Raw genomic sequence first — 25,218 nt, forward strand, 5'->3', positions numbered from 1 at the left:
CATCTATAGTTAGCCCCTTGTCACCCCTTAAATGGTTAAAACTATTCAAATTCTAAGTGTATATATGTATATAATGTATCCTTACCTGGTTGTAGCGTCGCAGGACCTGCGGGTCACGTGATGCTTTCCAAAACTCTATGGTTTTATGGTTCAAGGACCTTTGGAGGGAGTCGCCCACCATGCATTGTAACGGTGAGTGACAGCTGACTCGGACCAATCCAAAATGGCCCTGCCCCTGTACATATAAGGGAGCGGCGGCCATTGATCTCTCTCTTTCCTCGTCGGCTGCTGATAGAGGAGGATCTGCGCAGCTGTAGTCAGCAGTGACTAGGCCCAAGCATTGTGGCAACGGCCATCTTACGAAACTGTGAGTTATCTCAAACCCTCTTAAAGGGGTACTCCGGTGCTTAGACATCTTATCCCCTATCCAAAGGATAGGGGATAAGATGCCTGATCACGGGAGTCCCGCCGCTGGGGACCCCCGTGATCTTGCACGCGGCGCCCCGTTTGTAATCAGTCCCCTGTGCGTGTTCGCTCCGGGACTGATTGCCGGCGACTACAGGGCGGGCGGCGTGCGATGTCACGCCTCCGCCCCGTGTGACGTCACGCTCCGCCCCTCAATGCAAGCCTCCTGATGTCACACGCCGCCCACCCTGTAGTCGCTGGTAATCAGTCCCGGAGCGAACACGCTCCGGGGACTGATTACACACTGGGTGCCGCGCGCAAGGTCACAGGGGTCCCCAGCAGTGGGACTCCCATGGTCAGGCATCTTATCCCCTATCATTTGGATAGGGGATAAGATGTCTAAGCACCGGAGTACCCCTTTAAGTCTGCAAGATCACCGGACCTAAACAGACCCCTAAATCCGGACGGATCTCTGCATCAATCCTAATTCTAATAACCTCTTGGATAAGCTAATGGTCGGCGGCATCTGTCAATCACTGCTGTACTACATAGAGACTGTATTGCTAAGACTGTTGCTGTTAATTGGATGTACCGCAAGTACCTCAGTAAAGTTTATACAAGTTCAAGTTCATCCCTATTGTGGACCTTCATTGATTTAAGCACACACACCTATCGTTTCTGGGAAGGGTGGCGATAGGCCGAAGATTTACCTCAGCGTATTAACCCGCACCCTGGCGTCACGAGTGGCAGGGGTTAAATTAACCCCTCATCTACTGAAGCAACACCCCAACTACACTACACCCCCAAGGCCCTACCACAACCGCGTTTATGCCTTTTTTCCATGCCAAGTAATAGGAATAGGGCAGGGTTGCCACTTGGCCAGTATTTTACCAGCACAGCCAATATTTTGGCTACTCTGCCAGAATTTTTATATTAAAAGTACTGGCAATACAATGGCCAGTATTTATCCAACCAATCCTCCAACTCTGGGAATGTTGCACCATAACCTATACCAGTGTTTCCCAACCGGAGCACCTCCAGCTGTTGCAAAAGTAGAACTTTCAGCATGCCCAAACAGCCAACGGCTGTACGGGCATGCTGGGAGTTGTAGTTTTGCAACTGCTGTAGGCACCCCTGGATGGGAAACACTGACCTATACTATATACCAGTGGTCTTCAACCTGTGGACCTCCAGATGTTTCAAAACTACAACTACCAGCATGCACGGACAGCCAACATGCTGGGAGTTGTAGTTTTTCAACTGCTGAAAGCACCCCTAGTTTGAAAAACACTGACCTATTCTGTATACTACTATATCATCCAACATGCTGAAAGTTGTACTTTTCGTTTGGGGCAGCTGCTAAGCCACGGGCCGTATCAGGGCATGCTGGGACTTGTAGATAGTAACTAACTGCAACTCCCAAATTTAATAAAAAAAAAGCAATCAAAAAGTCCCATAAAAAAAAAAATGGTACTGGTAAAAACTACAACACTGGCAACACTAGTTACAGGGGTAGCAACCCTAGTTACAGGGGTAGCAATTGCACCTGAGCCCTGGTGCCAAAGGAGTTTCATAGGACCCTCTGTCACACAAGTAATTTGGTGCCTGTCTGTGATTCATAATGTTTTGCCCAGGCATAACATAATAAGGTGTGGCAGATCATATCTGGGGGAATCTATGATAGAGCCACCGCATATCAAATTGTGATCAGGATACTGGATTGTACAGACAATGCACATGAGAGGCTATAGACTGCACCTGTGCAGCAGTATTCATGTCGCAGGAAGTCCAGCCCAATGCAAAAACAGGCAGATTTTTAATTTTTTTTTTTTTTTAGAGCTGAGGCAAGTGCTCTCTATCACCCAAAGTGCATGAAAAAGTGCAAACGTGTCAAACCAAAAAAACGTGAACAAAGGATGCGGTCTATCGCTAAGTCCTTCTCCGACAGGAGAGAGGCCCCCCAACAAACTTACCCTTCACCTCCGGGCCAAAAGGCACCTGCAAGGATCCAGGTTCGATGCCCTTTTTCGCCGAAGCTACTAAGGGGCCGAAAATGTTCCTGGCTTCAACCTAGGCGTTAGCCAAAGTATCAGCCAAGGAGCCGTTTACTGATGGCATCTTGACCGAAGTAAAGATGCCCAGAGGTTGCAGGGAGGTGAGGAACCTTATAGCCACACACACCTCCCCTAGACCACCAGGAGGGACACCCAGAAGGGCTACCGCATCCTGCCAATCCTGTGTACCAAGAAAAACACGATACGTGGCACAGTGACAAACAAACACAAAAAATAAGTGAATGAAGTGCAGATATACTGCCCAGTCATCCGGCCGGATCTATAAAAATTTCCCCGATCCTAGCCAGAAGGCCGGGATACCAAGGGTGAGTGCCAAAGGTGAAGAGTAATGGTGCAGTGTTTTCACTAAGTGAGTTATAACACCCAGTGAGTTTCGGCACCTCAGGGTCACCACTCCTGAGGAACAGAAGTACCTCGGCTCTACACTCCTCTACCTCATGGCGAGACCCGGAGGAAACAGGTCACATCAGGGCAGCCGTCGAGCTGATTCCTCAGAACCAGCCCTGGAACGCCCTGGTACACCTGCTCCCTCCATGCAGCACCCATCCTACATCAATGGCCAGAGACTAAACCACTGATAAGAACAGATACTACACTTGATCTTAGCCAAAAGGCCAAGAAGCGGGCAGATAAGGCAATAGCCTTACATATTCTACAGCAACAGAGTTCCCCGAAGGGGCTATACAGATTTACTGCTTGGGGAACAGTGTGTACTTTATTGTTGCTATATAACATTATAGCCCAGACACTTTCAGATAAGCATCTTAGTGAGCAAACAAAGTAACCGGGTTCAGCTATTGTCAAGACAAAGGGGGAGATTTATCGAAACCTGTGCACAGGGAAAGTTGCCCAGTTGCCCATAGCAACCGATCAGCTCTCTTCTTTCATTTTTAACAAGGCCTCTGCAAAATTAAAAAAGCCATCTGGTTGCTATGGGCAACTGGGTAACTTTTCCTTTGCACTGGTTTTGATAAATCTTCCCCCAAAGAAGTTTTGTCCTGCGCAAATTTTAGAACTAGTAATCATACCAGGTTTTCTAATCTGTTTCGCACCTTGATACGCAACATTATCCATGGCTGTGGATAACCCGATGTCTATTTTCTAGATTTGACCATCTGCCAAGGTCAACGCAGCACCGCACATGGGAGGATGAATCAGTGTCTATATGTATTACACAATAATCAAATAAAGCAGTCTACAGTCTTCTAAGTAATGTGTTGTACGGTCAAAACTTCATGATCTGTTAAATCTGTTCACTGGCCGAAATATTTTTTACTCATTGATCACGCTTTCACTAGGATGAATTGGGTGCAGAATATATTGGTGGAAAAAGCATAAGTGAAAAGCAGACTAAATATTGGAACTGCTGAATTGCTGTTTTTCTATCATGGATCTGTTGGCTTAAGCTGCGTGGCTCTCTTACGCCCCGGTCTAAAATATACCTTATATATTATATGTCCAAGCCCCAAACTGTTAACAAAATAAATGTCTGTGCGGAAAGTGTTTCTTAGATACCTGCCAGAAGATAAAATAATAAACACACAGATACCAGGCACACGTCATTATTATATATGAATATCATGCCTAAAGAGTATATGGTGCAAAAGTGTTTCCAAGAAAGAAATAAGATATGCATTGAGAGATTCTATTCACATACCACATGTAATCCTCCTAGTGTTTATACTGTCAAACAAAACACATGACATGTCTGACTACTGCTTCAGAGCTATGCTGCTTTACTTTTTTACACAATTTCCCATTTTGTAGTTTAATCATAAAATCTGTGGTCACTACTGTATATTTTGGTTTCTCAATAATAACATATGATGAACTATGTCCTGATGGTTAAGATGTAGTATGATGCAGGTCATCGCTGTCAGTCAAGATCTGAATAGAAAGGTGGAGAGGTTTTCAAATATAGGAGAAAACTCTCCTGGTCCCCAAATTCCCAGGCAGACACTCTGCAGTCCATTAGCTTATGGCATGTAAGTGCTAACAGGGGTATTCCGGTATCAGAATAGAAGAAGACTATCACCCCAAAATATATAACTTACTAATATAGTGTTATCTAGAAATGTACTAGTTTCAGTGTGCTTTTGCATGATTTACCCCTGACAGGAAGTTGTGTAATCCTTTAATTTGCAATGGAGTGTTGTCACCAGCTCCCTTACTCAGGCCTCAAGTCCTGCAGGAATGCATGGGAACTGAGTTCCTGCACTTTTTCCACAGCAGGAACACAGTTCCCATTAGAAGGAATCCTGCAGGATCAGCCCTGATGTGGAAATCTTGGGTGAGATCCCACACTTTTTTTCCCAGGACTTGACCCCTGCCCTTACTCCTCCCCCTCTCATGAGACAACATGTCATCATCTGCTATCTCAGGAGGCTTGGCTGGATTCGGTCTCTGACCTCTAGCTTCTCCTCCATCACCTTTCATCACCTCTGACCAGCCCCTATGGTCTACATCACCATCTGCATGACAAATACACACACACACATATATATATATATATATATATATATATGGGGAGATTTATCAAAACCTGTGCAGAGGCAAAGTTGCCCAGTTGCCCATAGCAACCAATCAGCTTACTTCTTTCATTTTTCACAGGCCTGGTTAGGAATGTAAGAAGCAAGTTGATTGGTTGCTATGGGCAACTGGGCAACTTTGACTCTGCACAAGTTTTGATAAATCTCCCCCATAGTGTATACAAAAAAGAAGGTTGCAGCAGCACTCTTGGTCAAAAAATTGAGGCTCTTAGCGCACTTTTTGATCAAAACGTGTCCCCCATCCACCACGCGGAGGTGGCCTCATTTTCGATGGGACCCTAACACTCATTTCACTCACCTCTGCTGGGCATATGGCCTCTGACTGGGTGACATGCTGGATCCACTATCAATTAAAAAACCCTCCTGTGAAAAAGGGGAGGGGTGCACGGCTAGAGAGGGTGCCACTCCCCCTAAATTGCGCAGCAAAAACAAAAAGAAACATAGCCAGCACAACTACCTAATACACGGGTGCCCGCTGCTGTGGCAAATACAGTGTATACAAAAAAGAAGGTTGCAGCAGCACTCTTGGTCAAAGAGTGCTGCTGCAACCTTCTTTTTTGTATACACTGTATTTGCCACAGCAGCGTGCACCTGTGTATTAGGTAGTTGTGCTGGCTATGTTTCATTTTTTGTTTTGCTATATATATATATATATATATATATATATATATATATATATATATATATATATATATATATATATTATTGCACTCTTGTGGCAGAACATGTACCTGAATTCAAGATAGTGGAATTCCTATGATTTAGTAGACTCACTTTATATTTTTGCAGTTTACCTGATGGCTTCCAAATAGATTATGTCAATGTGTTTTCTAAGGCTGTGTTCACACGTTGCGGTAGCATTGTGGTTTCAATGAGGTACTAGCAGTAATGTAATGGAACTGCAACGTGTAAATGATGTGTGTTGCCTAATATACTGTTCTTTCTACTGTGTTTGCTGGGCTTATACATGAGATAAGATAAATCTATTTACTGATTCCACATTTTTAACACAATTATGCAATATGTAATATTAGAGAAAATTTTAAGGAGGTTTCAGTTGATGGATTGTATGTCGTCTTAATTCATTTCCCCTCATGCAGTTTACATTTCCCATAATGCTTCTGGCATTGCACAGGGGGACGAATCTCATTATATTGCACTAGTTTTACTCTGGGTCCTATCTACGTTCAGCAAGCAGTAGATCAGTCACATAGAACTTCTGTCCCATAAAGAGAACCTGTCATCAGTTTCATTCTTTCCTAACCACAAGCAACATGAATAATTGTAGTTAATAATATCTTACATTACACGTGTATTATATCACATCATAACTAATTTAATGCTGTGATCTCATCATTACGGACAACAAAAATATAAGATTCATGCACACGGCTCAGCTTTATAATTGTTTATAACTTTAAATTCCTATATAATCAAACAGAAAAAATAATAATTACACAGAATGCAATGATGCTTATAAAGCTGTGCACCTTCTTCTGCAGCCTAGAAAAGTGTGTTTGCTTGGGAAGAATGATTTCTGATTAATTCACTAGATAAAATTTAAGCAAACACATATAGCGCTCAAGGCCATAACGCTCGAGCTTACCACAGGCTGTACGGGTCTTCTTTCATTACATTTAGCAGGAAAGTTTCTTAGCTATAGTCATCACGTACATAGTATGGTCGTGGAGAGCCTGAACTGCACTTTGACTCTAACTGAAAAATGAAGCGACAAATAATGATAAAGATAGCTAGTAAACTACATAGCAGCTCTCTGGTGTTCCTAAAACAGTAATGAATAGTTGTGCAGTAATGTAGCTAATCCAATTGCAATAACAAATGACATTGTGTTGTAAACTATAAACAAAAGACCTGACAGTGTTAATTCCTGCTAACACTCACCCTGCGTCAATCTAGAAAAAACGTTCCCAGCGTGTTAATATTAACATCTCGCACGAGCCTTGGTGCCTTGTATTAAACAAAGACTACAGATTCCAGTTATCACACTGATTTTTATGCATATTTATGCATGATACTATCTTCTATACTAACATTGTTCATAAGGTTGAGAAAAAGACCATGAAGTTCAACCTATATCTCTATTGTGTCCCTACTGTGTTGGGAAGAAGGCAAAAACCCTTATGAGGCTGATGCCAATTGCCCCATACTAGGGGGGGGGGGGGGATCCATCCTGACACTAAATATGGCAGTCAGAATAAATCCCAGGATCAATGTTTCCCTAAACTGTAGTATTGTTATTTTCCAGAAATGTACCCAGGCCTTTTTTTTTTTTTTTTTATTGAGCTCACCATTTCTTCCTGGAGAGAGTTCCATAGTCTCACTGCTCTTACAGTAAAGAACCCCTGTCTGTGCTGGTGTAGACCTTCTGTCCTCTAGGTGAAGAGGATGCCCCCTTGTTATAGATACAGACCTGGGTATAAATAGATCATAGGAGAGATCTCTGTACTGCCCCCTGATATATTTATACATAGTGATTAGGTCTCCCCTAAGCCTTCTATTTTCGAAACTAAATAACCCTAATTTTCATAAACTTTATGGGTACTGTAGTCCTCCTATTCCCCTTAATATTCTGGTTGCCCGTCATCGGACCCTCTCTAGCTCCACTATATATCTGTTGTACACTGGTGCCCAGTACTGCACACAGTTTTCCATGTGTAGTCTGACTAGTGATATGTACAGTAGTAGAATTATTTCCTTGTTGTGGGCATCTATGCCCCTATTGATGAACCCCATGATTTCATTTGCCTTGGCAGCAGTTGCTTGACACTGGTTGCTTCAGTTACATTTACTGTATCAAGTTGGATTCCAGACATTTGTGAACCCAGACTAAGTAATTTTCCATGTCAGTCATCCCCAGTGCTTTTCCACTCAGTACATATTCTTAGCCTGGAATTGAACCACATCTGCCACTTCCCATCCCAAGCCTCCAACCTATCCAGATCCATTTGTAACAGTGCACTGTCCTTTATTATGTTAATCACATAAGAGTATGATCACACTATGGAATCACCCTGCGGAAATCTGATCAGGCGGACCTGCGCCATCACCACTGGCAACAATGCAGTCCACGCGTAATCTCGTTGAAAGAATGAATGTGTTAATTCTTTCAGCGGATCTCTTGCAGTATCTTAATTTACTCCACCCAACTTCAACATGTGTTCCACACAGGCCCAAATAAAAAAACATAACTCCCAAACAGAAAAACAGAACATGGCCGCACACTCACAACATGTACTATGATCTATTTCTTCTCAGCATAATTTCAGAAACTAACAGGATGTTAATGTACCATTTAATCAAACCTTGCAAGCCCACTCGCCATGTCAAGGCCACCTAATAACAGTGGGTCTCTAAACTAAAACTGGCATAGTGCGAAGTGGCAACCACTGCCGCTGCGGTTCCTAGCCCACAGGGGGAATGACCCAGTTGCCAGACAGTCCCACTGCTGCCCAACCAAGCCCCCTGACTCTGGGCCACACCACCCCATAGACAAAGCACCATAACAACAATGGCCGCCGCATAGCATCACACCAGTTTGAACACCTACCATGTGCTCCCTGCCAGAGGCTTGGAAGAATGTTAGAAGGAAACCCCTATGCCGTCTCCTGTCTTGACAATGCGAGTGGGCTTGCATGTTTTGATCAAAAGATACACTAACAACCTCTTAGACTTCTTTCACACTACAAAATTACTCCGTTTTAAAGATCCGTACGAAGTTCCGTCTAAAAATCAGCTGTAAAACGGCAGTTACAGTTGGTGCAAAAAGACACTGCGTCAAAGTATTGCGCCAAAGTTACAGGAAAAAAAACACATAAATCCTTTGATAAATTCCCCCCATAGTGTATATATAGATATGGGAAAGCAGTAACCAGTTTACAGAGAAATTAAAGGGGCACTCCACTGGAAAACATTTTCTTTTAAATCAACTGGTGCCAGGAAGTTAAACAGATTTTTAAATTACTTCTGTTAAAAATTCCAATCCTTCCAGTACCTTTTAGATGATGTATACTACAGAGGAAGTTCTTTTCTTTTTGAATTTCCCTTCTGTCTGACAACATGCTCTCTGCTGACACCTCTGTCCATGTCAGGAACTGTCCAGAGCAAGAGAGGTTTGCTATGGGGATTTTCTCCTACTCTGGACAATTCCTAAAATGGACAGAGGTGTCAGCAGAGAGCACTGTAGTCAGACAGAAAGGAAATTCAAAAATAAAAGAACTTCCTCTGAAGTATATAGCAGCTGATAAGTACTGAAAGGGTGAGGATTTTTTTAATCAAAGTAATATACAAATCTGCTAATTTTTCTGGCACCAGTTGATTTAAAAGAACATGTTTTCCAGGGGAGTGCCCCTTTAAACAAAATGAGGGAGAAGATGAAATGGAGGAGCATGACTAATAATAAAGATGGCAGCTCTGAATAAACGCAAGGACAAGAAAATATATTGGAATGAACGAGTAATGACAGTTGAGGAGAAATAAATAAAATGAGCTTACAGTTTAATACAGTGGGAGATGGTTAAAGGGATGAAGAGTGAGGATATATCTATAAATATTGAAGGTAACACTGGGAAAGCAAATAAGACTGAAAAAGAAATCAGACACTAACAAGGTGAAATGATTAAGTGACTTCAAGATAAAGAGCAGGGATATGATGCTATAAAAATGGAAATCTGAAAAATATATGAAAACAATAAATCACATAAGTGGAAATAAAGAGCTAAGAAAGAAAAGTATTAGTAAAGAGCAGAATGTAGCATACAAACAATTAGAAGAATGAAAATTCAAGAATTTCAAGATTCTGACAATCTAACATTTATGGGTTCCAGGGTATCCTCATACATTTACTGCTGATATAGCAAACAAGGATTTCTATCTTAAAAGGAACCACTGAAAATGTTTAACCCGTTAAGGACTGAGCGTTTTTCCACTTTCGTTTTTGCCTCCTCACCTTTTAAAAATCATAACCCTGTCAATTTTGCACCTACAGACCCATATGATGGCTTGTTTTGTGCGCCACCAATTCTCCTTTGTAATGACATAAAAAATGTATGGCAAAACAAAAAATAAATATTTGTGGGACAAAATAAAAAAAAACACAATTTTGTAACTTTTGGGGGCTTCCGTTTCTACGCAGTACATTTTTTGGTAAAAATGACACCTTATCTTTATTCTGTAGGTCCATGGGATTAAAATAATACCCAATTATATAGGTTTGATTTTGTTTTACTTCTGTTAAAAATCATAACTACATGCACTAAAATGTATGCACATGGATCGTACCCAGAGAGTGGTGGTCAATGATTCGTACTCTGATTGGTCCCCGGTTATTAGTGGTGTACCCCAAGGTTCAGTACTGAGCCCGCTGTTGTTTAAGGACACAGCCATCACGCCCACTCCCATAGACATGAATGGAGGGGGCGTGGTGTGACGTCCCGAAGGGTGTGGCTGTAACATCATGTCTTGGTCTCGGGAGAAGCACAGAGGGCTGAACAGAGATCGCGGGGGTCCCAGCGGAGGGACCCCTGCAATCAGACATTTTATCCCCTATCCTTTGAATAGGGAATAAGATGCCTATGCCGGAATACCCCTTTAATGGTAAAAACGGCAGGTTAATTGTGATTAAGGGCAATGTGATTAAAATTATACCTATATTTACATGCTTTTATATTATTGTACTGCTTTAAAAAAAAAAATTTTATTTTGTTAAAGGGTACCTCTCATCAAAAAAACTTTTGATATATTATAGATTAATGTATGCAGAATAACTTTACAATTGCATGTTATTAAAAAATATGCTTCTTTCTATTTAATTTTCCACTTTGAAGAAATGACCACTAGGGGTCTCCCTACCAGTCCTGGCAGCAAGCATTTCAGACTTATGCTGGAGTCCTAAACACTACGAGCTGCCAGTCTGCTTTGTTCACAAAGGAGAACACTTAGAGCTGCCAGCCTGCTTTGTTCACAGCCTGTTTGGCTGTGAACAAAGCAGGCTGGCAGCTTTGAGTGTTTAGGACTCCAGCATGAGTCAGAAATGCTTGCTGACAGGACTGATCGGGAAAAATACAATAGAAAGAAGCATATTTTTCATTAACATGCTTTTGGAAAGTTATTCAACATTCATTAATCTAAAATATATCAAAAGTTTATTTGATGAGAGGTACCCTTTGAAATAAAGTACTGTATGCTTAAAGTTGTCCTCTTCTGACCCCCTATAATTTCTTATTTTCCATATATGGCGCTGAACGAGGTACCACTTTTACATTTTGGTCACTTTTTATTCCATTTTTTTGTGATGTGACCAAAAATCAGCAACTTTAGACTTTGCTATTTTTTTTACATTTATTGCTGTTCACCAGATGGGATCATTGAAGAGTACCTTTCACGAAAATAACTTTTAATAGGATGTTCATTAAGCCTTTTTGTTTTTTTACATGTCTCTTATTAAAAAAAAATGCACACTTCATTTATGTTTTGAGAAACCACCACTAGGGGTCTCTCTACATAAGCTGGCCTCTAGTGTCTGCTAGATTTCGGACTCATGCTTGCCTGGCAGAAGTCCAAAATCTCACACTGCGGCCGGCACACGTAACGAGCTCAGCGCTTCTCCCTGCCTGTCAACCAGACTGGTAATCAATGTTTGGAGCAGAAAAAAATGACCCTTTTGACGGCGCTGCTGGTTCAAATAAGGAGTAGATCCAATAAGGAATAGATCCAAGCCATGAATATTAGAAAACACTGTAGTGGTTTATTGAAATAAAAGAAAATAATAAAAAATGCAGGGATGACGCGTTTCGGGGGATCCACCCCCTTCCTCAGATCAGTCAGACTGATCTGAGGAAGGGGGTGGCTCCCCCAAAATGTGTCATCCCTGCATGTTTTATTATTTTCTTTTATTGCAATAAACCACTATGGTGTTTTCTAATACTCCTGGCATGGATCTATTCCTTATTGGATCTACTCCTTATTTGAACCAGCAGCGCCATCGAAGGGGTTGTTTTCTTCTGCTCCAAACATTGATTTTCATCAGGATCGGATCATTCCTGTTTCCTGTGACCTGGGCTCTGCAGCTGGCTTTCCACTCTTTTAGAAATCCCTGTGTGGGTTGATTAAGCGGCCACTACTTAAGGGTACTCCGTGCCTCATGACACCTTCTGTCACATCCTTATTGATTGTTATTGTGGTCTCTTTTGTTTCTTTTCAACCAGACTGGTGGGAGTGTGAGCACAGCAGGGAGCGCTCCTGACATGGCCAAATGTCAGTGCAGCGCTGCCCTGCATGAAGAGTAGATTGGGTTTGCCTCCCAATAGTGCTTATCGAGGTCTTCTATTAGGCAAAAAAAACTCTGTCACTCCCTCACCCCCGTGATTATAGCCCGGTCGCAGCGCCTGACGCCACCTACCCTCCCCCCTTCATGATTATAGCCCATTGCTGCAGCGCCGGACGGTTCCCCTCAACCTCGACAGATACTTTAGATGCAGTGATAAGTATAGATCACGGCATTTGAAGGGTTAATGACTGACATCAGCGTGATCCTAATGTCTGTCATTATCCATGAGGTCCTGGATGCTAATAACAGTAGCTGGCTTGGCTCGATCATAGTGACATACCAGTGCACAGCAACGTACATGAACAGTGCGTGTCCTCTTAAGGTTAAAGGGGTACTCCGGTGAAAAATAATATTTTTCAAATCAACTGGTGCCAGAAAGTTAAATCAGATTTGTAAATTACTTCTATTTAAAAATCTTAACCCTTCCAGTACTGTCCAACTGTTGTAAGCTCCACAGGAAGTTCTTTTTAAATTTATTTTCTGCCTGACCACAGTGCTTTCTGTTGACACCTCTGTCTGTCTCAGGAACTGTCAAGAGCGGGAGCAAATCCCCATAGTAAACCTCTCCTGCTCTTGACAGTTCCTAAGACAGACAGAGGTGTCAGCAGAGAGCACTGTGGTCAGACAGAAAAGAAATTTAAAAGAAAATAACTTTCTGTGGAGCATACAGCAGCTGATAAGTACTGGAAGGGTTAAGATTTTTTAATAGAAGTTATTGTCAAACCTGTTTAACTTTCTGGCACCAGTTGATTTAAAAAAAAAAAATGTTTTTCATCGGAGTCAAGAGATCCTAATTAATTGGCTACTTTCATAGTAAAGTCACAGCATATAACCACCATAGGCGTGCGCACGGGGTGTGCCGGGTGTGCACAGGCACACCCTAATCACCGCGGACGCGGCCCGCTGCTGCAGGACTTTTTTTTTTTTTCTATCACTGTTAAACCCCAGCCCCACCGGACATCGCCGACATCACCAGCCCGACCCCCCACCACCCCCCGCTCGGCGCCGCAACCGCTACTACACACATTATCCCTACACTGACTGACCTTACATGCCGCCCGGGGCCGCTTTAAGAGCGCGGGGGCTGATGGGTCAGGCGTCAGTGCACACGGCTGCACATGACGTCATGACGCACGCGCGCACTGTTTCTGGAGAGCCCGCACAGGAGAGGCCCGCTGCCAGGGAAAGGACAGGAGAAGCCCGGGCCCCCAGCTCTGGAGTCTGGGCTTCTGGAGAGGGCGGCTAAGGAGAGAGAGGCCTGCAGCAGCAGCAAGTGCCGGTAAGTGGCTGCTGGCCTGCTGCCATACATGATGGGGATGTAGTCCTGAACTGTGAGCCTACATTATGTATGCTCACAGCTCAGGACTACATCCCCATCATGTATGATTGTGACTGTCTATTATATGTAGGCTTACAGCTCAGGACTACATCCCCATCATGTGTGATTGTCTATTATATGTAGGCTACATATAATAGACAGTCACAATCATACATGATGGGGATGTAGTCTTGAGCTGTGAGCCTGGGCATGTGTGGTGTGGTCAGGGCATACTGGGAGTTGCATGCTGGGAGTTGCAGTTACTACTGTGACGCCCAGCATGTCCTAATAGTATCAGGGTATGCTGGGCATTACAGTTAGTATTAACTGCAACTCCCATCATGCCCTGATACAATCTCGGTCTGCTCTGCAGCTGTCCCAAAATTAGTTTTGGGTCAGCGGCAAAACCATAGGCTGTATCAGCCTGATACAGTCTATGGTTTTGCAGCTGACCCAAAATTACAACTCCCATTATGTTGCACTATACTCCTGAGTCCTGGGGAAGCAATGCATTCATTTTGGGACAGCTGCAGAGCAGACCAAGATTGTATCAGGGCATGCTGGGAGTTGCAGTTACTATCTGTAATGCACCTAATGTGGGGAGAACTATATTGCATCTAATGTGGGGGAACTGTACTGCACCTAATGTGGGGGAACTATACTGCACCTAATGTGGGGGAACTATACTGCACCTAATGTGGGGGAACTGTACTGCACCTAATGTGGGGGGACTATATTGCACCTAATGTGGGGGAACTATATTGCACCTAATGTGGGGGAACTATATTGCACCTAATGTGGGGGAACTGTACTGCACCTAATGTGGGGGAACTGTACTGAACCTAATGTGGGGGAACTATACTACACCAAATGTGGGGGAACTGTACTGCACCTAATGTGGAGGAACTGTACTACTAACCTAATGTGGGGGAACTATACTGCACCTAATGTGGGGGAACTATACTGCCAACCTAATGTGGGGGAAATATATTTCCATCCTAATGTGGGAGATTTATACTGCCAACCTAATGTGTGGGAACTATGCTGCCAACCTAATGTGAATACAAAAATATAAAATTGTACTATTCTGATCCCTATAGCACTTTTATTTTTCTGTATATGGGGATGTATGAGGGTCATTTTTAGCGCTGTGATTTGTAGTTTTTATCTGTACCATTTTTTATTTTTTTTGCTTTTTAGATATTTTTTATGGTATTTGAAGTGACCAAAAATGTGCTAATCTGATTAGTGCACTATTACGACTTTTGGGACCCCACTTCTGATTTTGCCCAGGGCCATGCTAAACCTAAAACAGGCCCTGGATCCAATCCTCCTATACTATGCAAGCAGGAGTGTGTGTGTGTGTGTGTATGTATATGTGTGTGTATATATATATATATATATATATATATATATATATTAAACACACACACACACGCGTGTGCGGAGTGAGTTTGTGCTTTAGGGTGCACACCCTAATGCAATAGGCTGCGCACGCCTATGATAACCACAGAGACAATAAGTATGCAAAAAAGTGTATAACCTTTATTAGAGTGATTATAAAAAACACTTAAAATGGTGCAGACAGAAAACAGGTACAGACAGATAAATATAGGTGGCTCAAAAAAGTGGTGTAAGACTGAGTAGCAATATGAATAACAATTGATTGGACAGGCACCTTAATGGATATATACAAAAAACTGCTGCAGAGTCATATAGAAATGACCAATATATAGGCAGGTCTACCCACAGGGCTATACACCAATATGAATATATAAGCTACTCAAATGACTAAGGGGTTACCCATATAGAAATGCAAATCCACATAAACAGATGAGGTGCAGTGTTGCCAATACTATAAATGGGGCACTATGTTGTAGGGCACATAACTACTGCCAGTGTGTTGGTAGGTATCAGCCATCACAAACAATAGCCCACAATACAGGTAGGTTTAACACCGCACAACATCCACGTGAAAGAACAGGAGAACCCTTACCACTGAGATCGCCACCCCAACGCCGTTTCGCATAGAGCTTCTTCAGGGAACATTCCCTGAAGAAGCTCTATGCGAAACGGCGTTGGGGTGTCGGTTTAAGAAATTATAAGGAGCAGAGTAAATGGTGGTTCTCAACGATTGTTCACTGTTTCGGGCATATCACTGTCTGATACATATAATCAGACATATATATATATATATATATATATATATATATATGTTTGAAATGTATTTTAATTTGTTTGCTTGTTTTTATCCTACATCAATTGCCTGTTTCCAAAGGATTAGAATAAAGTATAATTTTTTTTCCTGAAGATGGAGCACTATGTAGTTTTTTAAAGTCAACTATGCCAAGACAGAAGTCCTGCATATGTCCGTATCTCTCGGAGAAACCTCACATTGAGCTTTATTTCCCTTAAAAACTGCTCCACCAATATTAGATACCTAGGTGTGGTCCTATTTCCGAATCCATGTGTACTTAGTTCACAAAACAACCTCTTTCTGTGGTCTTATTTTCAGTATAGGTGGAGCTTCCCAAGATCAGACCCCCACTATCATAAAGAGAAGGCCTATCCTGGGAATAAACCCTTAAATAAAATATTGGAGGTCAGGAGGTTTACAAAAAGACAAACATTTAATATGTTTTTAATGAAAATATCATCTGTAAAAATAAGCCACCATATTTAACAGTGTGAAGGTTCAATTATGGGTCAAAGATATAGTTCACTAGAAGTCAGATTTAGAAAGATCATTTGTAGTGAAACCCCTTGGAGAAAATCCATCTTTAGATTATTACACCCTAATGAGTTTTGCTGAACATCTGATTATCATTTGTTGCTATTTTAAGCCAGTTCTCAAACATTTCTTTTAATTATTTTTATGGGAAAACTAAAAATTTTTTAGGGAAGATAGTCATCTATTAATTAATGTATTGGAACATTGTATCGGGTAGAAGGAAAAAATGTTTTAATTGTAACAAAAAAGTTACTACTTATGGTATGTCAAACTGCATTTTATTTATTGACCCTTTTCAATACATCATTGGCAAAGGAACTTACAAACTTACAGTACTGAGTTCATATACATCTAGTTAGCAGTTTAAATACACAAACCCACAAGCCCAATTAGAGACAATATAATACATATATTATTGTGTTCCAAGCTGTACAGAGCTGTGTTATGGCTCCTATACTGTAAATACCATGCATGGGTGACTTCAGATTTTCTTCTCCTATACTGGTTTCCATATTCTGAAGACCTATCCCCTATAAGTATTGCTTTTAAGAAAGACTATTTCTGTAGTACAGTACCATACAGAGGAGCCATACTTAGGCACCTGGATTCGCCACAAAATGGTTGTAAACGTCAGTGGGCTTTACAACATATCACAAATGCGCAGCACTGTAGTTTCAGCCTTACTCTCATTGATCCTTTCCACCTTATCTGAATGATGCTTGACGGGATCAAATTACCATGAAAAAATGTGGACTGGGCCCTGAAACGTTCTACATTTTATTTTAAGAACAGTGTACCATAAAGAACCAACTCATGTGCCAAGCATAATGCCCTGCTTTTTACAGTTTTTAACATTCTCATGCTGACAATATACATTAAAGACTTCCCTCACAGAGGGATTAACCTGGTAAAATTGTGCTCTCTTGTTAATCTAAGACCTACAAACTTAAGACCTTAAGGATCACAGGTTTTTCATTTTTGCACTTTTGTTTTTTCCTCCTCACCTTGCTTTCGATTTCCCCCCTACAGACCTATATGAGGACCACCCCACTATGATGTGAGGTCAGCGCCTGAGCCCCTGTCATAGAAGGGAAGCGAGACAAGGGCATACATGTACTCCCTTCGTTCTTAAGGTGATAAAGGGGTACTTCCCCTCTGGACATCTTATCCCCTATCCAAAAGGATAGGGGATAACATTTCTGATTGTGTGGGGTCTGGCGTTAAGACACCCCAGCTTTCTGAAGATATTTGTTCAGAACCCTGGGTATGAGGTGGCCATGGTTGTGACGTCACACCATGCCCCTTCCATTCATGTCTATGGGAGGGAGCGTGACAGGCGACCACAGCCGACCAAACCAAGCGTTCTGAACAAAACAGTTCAGAAAGCCGAATGCTTGAGAAAGGCTGCACAGGCAGCTGAAACATTGCACCTGTTTATGGTATAAAATAAAGCTACCCGATTTTTTTTTTTTTGCATTTTGGAGTGTTGCGCATTTTGGAGTGTTGCACATTTTGGAGTATTGCAGCGATCTTCATTTTTCTATACATATATATTTATATATATATATATATATATATATATATATATTTTTTTTATATTTCTATACATTTTTTTTAATACATGTTATTTTTTGCTCGAAGAAGGGACAGATGGGTATCTCTGCCTTTTAAGAGACTCTTGTTAGGCTAGTATGAGGTAGAGTTCTTTGCCCTGCATTAGAGTTAGTCAGCATACCCCCCTTCCCCAAGCACTGAATGAGAAATAAATCTCCCTAACCACTTATTTGTTCATAAAGTGACATTATTCCTTAATTGATCACTTTCAAAAAGTTCCTCTACTCGAGTATGACACCATGAAGCCACATGCTTAGTGTACATGTCCACTCTTGAATACCCTCTTTAAGATCGAGATACATTTTGTGCAGATGAATTTCTTAACACTGTTTGTAGTTCTACATTCCTTATACAGGGCTTTAAACCCCTGCATGGATATAACATTTAAAAAAATAACATGCAGACTACCTACAAGTTCCACCGGGGGACGTGCAGGAGTTTACTTCAGACATTTTCTACTTCAATCTGATTTATAAAATAGATGGTATGCAGCATCCATTTCATCTTTTAACTCTCCATAAGGATATTAGAAATTTACTATCACAGAAGTTATTACCTACAAGGACATAGTCTTAAAAAGTTGACTTTTATAAAAGCATTTTGCCTAAAAATATCATATATTCTGTAAAATGCTTAATAAACTGCTAAATGTTTTTGCTGAAATTGACAACTTATCAGTTAAAAAGATGTTCACAACATTTCCATTTTAAATACTGTATATTTCTATTAATTTTACAGTATTATGTGTTTAACAATGTTCTAGAGATGATTTATTAAGTCGAAATAACTAGTAGTTTATTTGAACCCCCACTTCTGGTATTAAATCTGTTTATAATAGGGCTCACATGTTACTGTCAGTTGGGAAATATTTAGATTATTAGTAGTCTTTGAGGTCAGTATGCTTTGATGTTATTCAGCATATTCGTAAAGCTATCTAAGGCCTGTTTTACATGCCTCTTGATAGAGCTGAAATGGACTATTTTAATGGAGTGTCTTAGCTGCCTTCAGAATAGTGTGACATACACACAGAAAACATGCATTTTACCTTTTATGGACAGGCTTATATTGGAATAATTTGGAGGAAGGAATTCTCAAACATTACTAGAAATTGCCGGCATTAACCAGACTGCGTAAATACAAGGGATACAACTGAGAATGCACAAAAACATGCACACAATCTATTGGATAATATATCAAAATATTACTTCCAATTAGTTTAATATAGCCATTACTTTTAGGGGTTTCTGATGCAAGCTTGCTTTCTTATGTTCTGTTTTACTTTTTGTTCTATAGTTTACCTGTGCGCAAACACCATACAAGTCCAGGATTACAGTGGCTCCATGATATTAATGAGTTGTCAAAATTAATCATTATGGTTAACAAAAAATAAATAAAAAATTACTCATTCCTAGGAATTTCTGCAATCCTATAGCATTAAAATGTGTACTCATATGGCAATATTACTTCGACGCTTTAAAGGACCATTAGTGACAACTGCTGCGTTTATTCTAGTGTCCATAATACTTTGCTACATTACAGGTAATATTTTGTTGCCTTACATTCTATTCTATACTGTAGCTCTAGTAAAATTTTTATTTTTTCTTGTACAATATTCATCCTATACCTACAGCCAGAGCTATTCTTCTCAACATAAAAAAAAAAATGGCCAAAACTAAATCCAGCAAAAGGTGGATGCATTATGTCCCTGCATCTTTTCTACATATTGTTATGTTTTCTGTAAGTAACCTGGTTAATTGCCATAATCATATTCCCACTGTCCCACATACAAGTTACATTATTAGTATGATTGTTAAAATAAATCCAAAGAACTATTAATGCGAAAAAACAAACAAACAAACAAACAAAAAAAACATAAGACTCATAAGCCATGAGCCAGTAGAAGATAGTTTCTGGAGATTATAGGAGATATCCAGGTTATAAAAAAAAATAAAAATTGCAAACAACCCCAAACAAGATAAAAAATTAACAAACAGTTACTCACACCCTTCTGATCCAGCGCTGATTCTCCATTGAGGCTCCAGTCTGCACCCCAATCTTCCATTTGGAGAAGAGCGGCTGCAGCGGCCTCAGCATTCATGTACCATACTCCTGTCAGTCAAATGAGATGGGCAAATGCAAACGGGTACAGAGGGGGTGAAAGAGAACATGGGCTGAACTGTATGGTGTTTTACCATACTAGGAAACACCCCCTTGGCTTTTGAGCCTAAGTTACATGCTAACAAAAAGGCTTATATCTTGGTGTTAGAAAGGACTACAGAGATTTAAAAAAAAAAAAAAAAAAGGTATTCTCAGAATCTTGAGGACTAGCCCTATATTGCCATGTGCCTATTAACACCCTTGTTTGACAGGTCTCCTTTAATCCTCGCCATGTCCAACACAGCCGTTCTGGTCCTCCCCCCAGACTTTTCTTTACATGACTGCACCAATGACATTCCTGGGTACACATGCAATGCAGCGGACCATCTCTGACCTGATGAGGGAGATTTATCAAAACCTGTTCATTTTTCAGCAACCTCTTCAAAAATGAAAAAAGCTATTTGATTGGTTGCTATGGGCAACGCAGCAATTTTTCCTTTGGACAGGTTTTGATAAATCTCCCCCAAAAGCCAAAAATTCCCTTGTGATGATTTTAAATGACTGTACAATTTATTAAGGCTTTTAAAGTCTCAGGAAACTAATGCTGAGCAGCAAGATTGGCGCTTGTTTACTGCCCACCATTGGCCTGTCTAGAGGAGCCATGAAACACCCTACAATGTTACATGTTACAAAGGGCACATAGGTGAAAAATAATACATTTAAAGAGTACCTCTCATGATCTTGTTAAAGGGCTTCTCCACCATCAGGTGATTTTAGTACATACCTGCCAGACAGTAATGGACATGCTTAGGAAGGATCTGCGCTTGTCTTGGGGCTAAATGGCTATGTTGTGAGATTACCATAACACTGTGGCTAGCTTTTTGTGAACTGGTATTTCGTGTTTTGTTTTCTTTTTTTGACTACAAATCCCATAATTCCATTTTCCTCCCTCCCACATATCAGCCACCCCACCCATTGAAACATAACGCATCCATTCAAAAGACCTGTGGTTTTCAATCAGGGTGCCTACAGCTGTTGAATTAGTTGCAGATTGATCTCTCTCTCCCACCAAGCGATCGCTCCACCCATTGAAGCAGACAGGCTCCCTGTCATCAGCTGACTAGTGAGTCAGTTCTCGGCCGCATTGCAACCTGGCAAAAATCTGAGCCAACAGTCATTTTGTATGCTGTTAAAAATAAATATTGGGGTGAAAATCATAGAAGAAAACCGTCACACACAGGTACAGACACTATGAACTACACTAACTTTACAGCCCCCAAATAAAAAAAATTCCTGGAATACACCTTTAAAATTTATAATTCTCCCAGTTCACTGCTCCCATCATGATAAACCACCCCCTGCCTTTATTTTTTTTATTATTTTTTAGTTTTCTACCTTGATATTGCTCTGTATTTTCTGCTCAGTCTCAGTCAGATTCACAGACTGGGAAGGGGCGTTACCAGGTGTCAGGTGCTGGGAAAAGAAGTGTGGGAACTCACCCAAGATTTCCACTCAAGGGTTAGTCCTGAGGACTCCTGCTAATGGGAACAGTGTTCCTGCTGTGGGAAAAAGTGCAGGAACTCAGTTCCCATGAGTTCCTGCAGGACTTGAGCCCAGGGCGTAACCCAGCAGGCTGTAACATCATATGAAGCCATACAGGGGAGAACTTCCTCCATTACTCTGCTCCACACAGCTTAAAGCTGTCCAGTGTGTGAGATGAGCGCTATGATTGGCTAAGGCTGCACCCACCCCCCTCAGCACTTCAGACTGCGATTCCTGATTTTGGACTTCTGCCAGGCCAGCAAAAGTCCAAAGTCTGTGCAAGAGGTGGGGGGAAATGTGCTCTGGACAAGTAGGGAGACACTTAGTGGCAGCTTTTTGAAACACAAATAAAACATAGAAAACTTCCTTTTTTTTTTTTTTAAACAAAGATTTTTTTTTTTTCCATAAGGAGTGCAATAGCAAAAATTAGTTTTAATGAGAGTGCTCATTTAATGCCTTTATGCTTTGTTCACACTTTGTTTGGTGGAACTGTAGGCAGCAACAAACAAAGAAAGACTTACATTGCACATTATTTTTAAACATATTCCTATTTGTATATAGAAAAGTTAAACTGCACTGTGTGAACTTTTTAGGGCCCACTGAGAAAATTTAGTGAGGAGTTTCCTTCACTGAATTTTCTCAGCACATCTGTGTCGCCCAAAATTGGAGCTTATTTTGCACTGAATTTTACTGCTGAAATAAGCATTAGGAAGAACAGTCCTATTGACTTCTGAGTGGATTCTGTTGAAAGAATGAGCATGTTCAGTTTTTCAGTGGAGTGTACACTGAGCAGCAAAATCCCAATGAGATCAATTGGATTCAGCTGAAAACGAATTCTGCCCAAAATTTCCTCTTAGATTTAGTCTGGGTTCACACCACGTTTTTGCAATACAGTTCCCGTATCAGGTTTTTGATCAAAAACAGATTCCTCAAAACCTGACTAAACTGTAAGATTACGTGTACAAATTTTAATCCGTATATGCTTGAAAACTGTATACGGTTTGAAAAATTATGTCCGGTTGCATCTGTTTTTTAAGGAAAAAAACTTATACATTTTTAACTGTTAACTTCATTATGAAGGAAGCAATGCAGAGCAATGCAGAATGCTGAAAGTAGTTGGGCAAACCCCTTGAAACCTTGGTAACTATTTCACTGCCTGCCAGTTACACATATACATGTTGCACTTTAGACATTCAGAGATTTGCTAGTGGTTGCTTTACCATATTTTATGTAACCTCCCCTATATATTAAACATGGGTGGACCATCAAGAAAGCACCTTCTGCACTTCCCCAATTCTCATGGGGCCCAATGCCACTACACTACCTGGATGTTACCTGTAAACCATCCTCTCTGATATGCATGGCTCCTATGGCCCCTCTTGTCTTCTTTGGCTGCTTGATATTCTTTGCCATCCTTTCCTCTTCTTGCCTAAATCTCCCAGCAATCATTGCAGCTCTGTTCTGAGAGCAGCCCCCACCTTCTGCTCTGAGCAGCAGAGAGGTTCAGTGTCTGATTGGCTATGGCTGCACACACCTCCCAGTTCTCAGCACTGAAGAGAGCATGACTTATCAGTGCAGGGCAGCAACCACATAATCTGTGTCTCTCATGAGAGTGGGGGCTGCTTTCAGAGAGGGATTTGGACAGAGACTGAAGGGATGGCATGGTGATGTAATTTTCTCACTTCATGCATGTAAGTGACAACCAAAAAGAGGAAACTGCTCTATATTAGATAATGATGATGATGGTTGATGAGAGGGAAAGGATGGGCTATGGGTTCCTAGTATAGTTTCCCAGAGTACCCCCTTAAATATTTAGTGTGTAATATTGTAATGTCTGATGTTTGTTTTTATTTACCGTATATCCCGGCGTATAAGATGACTTTTTAACCCCAAATTTTCTTCTGAAAAGTCGGGGGTCGTCTTATACGCCGGGTATTGGGTTCCGGCATAGGAATACTTATGATTATCTGCCCGCCCAGCTCCTGTGTGCGGCTGCAGGCGGGGGCCGGCTAGAGCATGTACAAACTAATAAGTATAACTGTATACTTAAAAACCAGGGTGCCTCCAGCTGTTGTGAAACTACAACCCAAGCATGCGCAGTGGGCGAAGATGGCTTACAGAGGAATAGTTGTGGACTGCCGAGTCCAGAGCAGGGTCTCGGTTATGTAAATTTACTCGGTTTATAACCCCCTCAGGGATCAGGACTACATTAGTATTCAGGTTTTGGGAGCCAGATATCCTCCTTCCTCTTCCATCTGTTGCACCTAGGAACACAGCCCTTGTCTCTGCTCTGAAGCTTCCACTGGAGGGTGTGCTAAATACTATTATGTTCTGGGTCTGCATGCTGCAAACGCTGACCGAGACCCCGTGACCCGGTAGCAGTCGGCTGGACTGGATATTTTAATTTGCCGCCACCTCGGTTTGTAATCCACTTGCCTGACCAAGAACCCGGTCCGGGTTCGAAACTTTTAAGTTGCATCCTGAATAAAAATAGCCTTTTTGGTATACACCTGGGCTAGTTTTTATCTTTTATTTCCACCCATCTACAACAAGAAGGCGCTGTGTCTCGTCCAAATTTTCTACAGAGTTCAATAGACTGTATGTAGTCTTTTATACTACATCTTCCATTATCTTATCCGCTTAAGAAAAAATTAAACAAAAATGACTTATTTGAGAGGTTTTTGACTCACAATGTTGTTCAATGACAAGCGCTACCATCATCTCCTTTTTTGTCTTCATGTGGCCACTTTTCCATCAGCAATAAGGGACCAGGCTACCCTATATCTAATTTAGATGCCACATTTGTCACTGGAAAACACTATTGTGAAAGTAATGGGCCCTTTACACAGGACAATATCAGCTGACCTTTCCCGATTCCAAATTATCTTCCTGGGTAAAAAGGCACAGCTTTTACACAGAGCTTTTTGTTGTAATTTTTGTGGCAGTTTTTGGATCCCCACCTTAGTCAGTTAATATTTGATTTAAAAAATAATTATTAAAAGAAGGAATTTTACAGAACTAATAACTGTCTTTCCAAAAATTACAGCTCGGCACCTGAAGGCATCTTAACCAGGAATCTTCAGAAAAAAGAAGAAAGACTTTCACTTGTTTTGTTAAGATTATATATCTAAATTACTCTTAAATCCTTCCAAATTAAGTTCTTAAATCATTTCCATCTGTTCAGTAACCTTCAGTAAACATTTGTTGATAGAAATAAAGTGAACCACGTCAACGTCAAGAAGTTGTATCCAGCAAAGCAAAAAATTAAATTTACAAAATGTTATCTGGGGTTAGGCTATATTCACACTGTGAATGTGTTAGAAGAGCTCTGGAGTATATGGTTAACATATCCAACATTTCCACAGAACCAGTCACCTAATGAAAGCCAAAAGGGTATTATTTTGTCCTTAGTTGGTGACTGGTTCACCCATCTTTAAGTAACCTACCCTATTTATAAAACATGGCTGTATAAATAAAGCATTTTCTACCTTTTTGCCTCAATCGCATTCCTTTAAAAGAGTACTCTGCCACTAGACATCTCA

At 41.1% G+C, this 25,218-nt stretch overlaps 1 protein-coding gene and 1 pseudogene across 1 annotated transcript in view; both read right to left on the minus strand.

Annotated features, from left to right (window-relative positions):
- ARHGAP6 (Rho GTPase activating protein 6) overlaps positions 1 to 25,218 on the minus strand; it is a 582,024-nt gene that overhangs the window by 464,862 nt on the left and 91,944 nt on the right. The window lies entirely within an intron of this gene.
- Positions 2,936 to 3,106, minus strand: LOC130359918 (U2 spliceosomal RNA; annotated as a pseudogene).

Source organism: Hyla sarda, chromosome 2, assembly GCF_029499605.1.
Source record: "Hyla sarda isolate aHylSar1 chromosome 2, aHylSar1.hap1, whole genome shotgun sequence".
NCBI classification, from domain to species: domain Eukaryota; kingdom Metazoa; phylum Chordata; class Amphibia; order Anura; family Hylidae; genus Hyla; species Hyla sarda.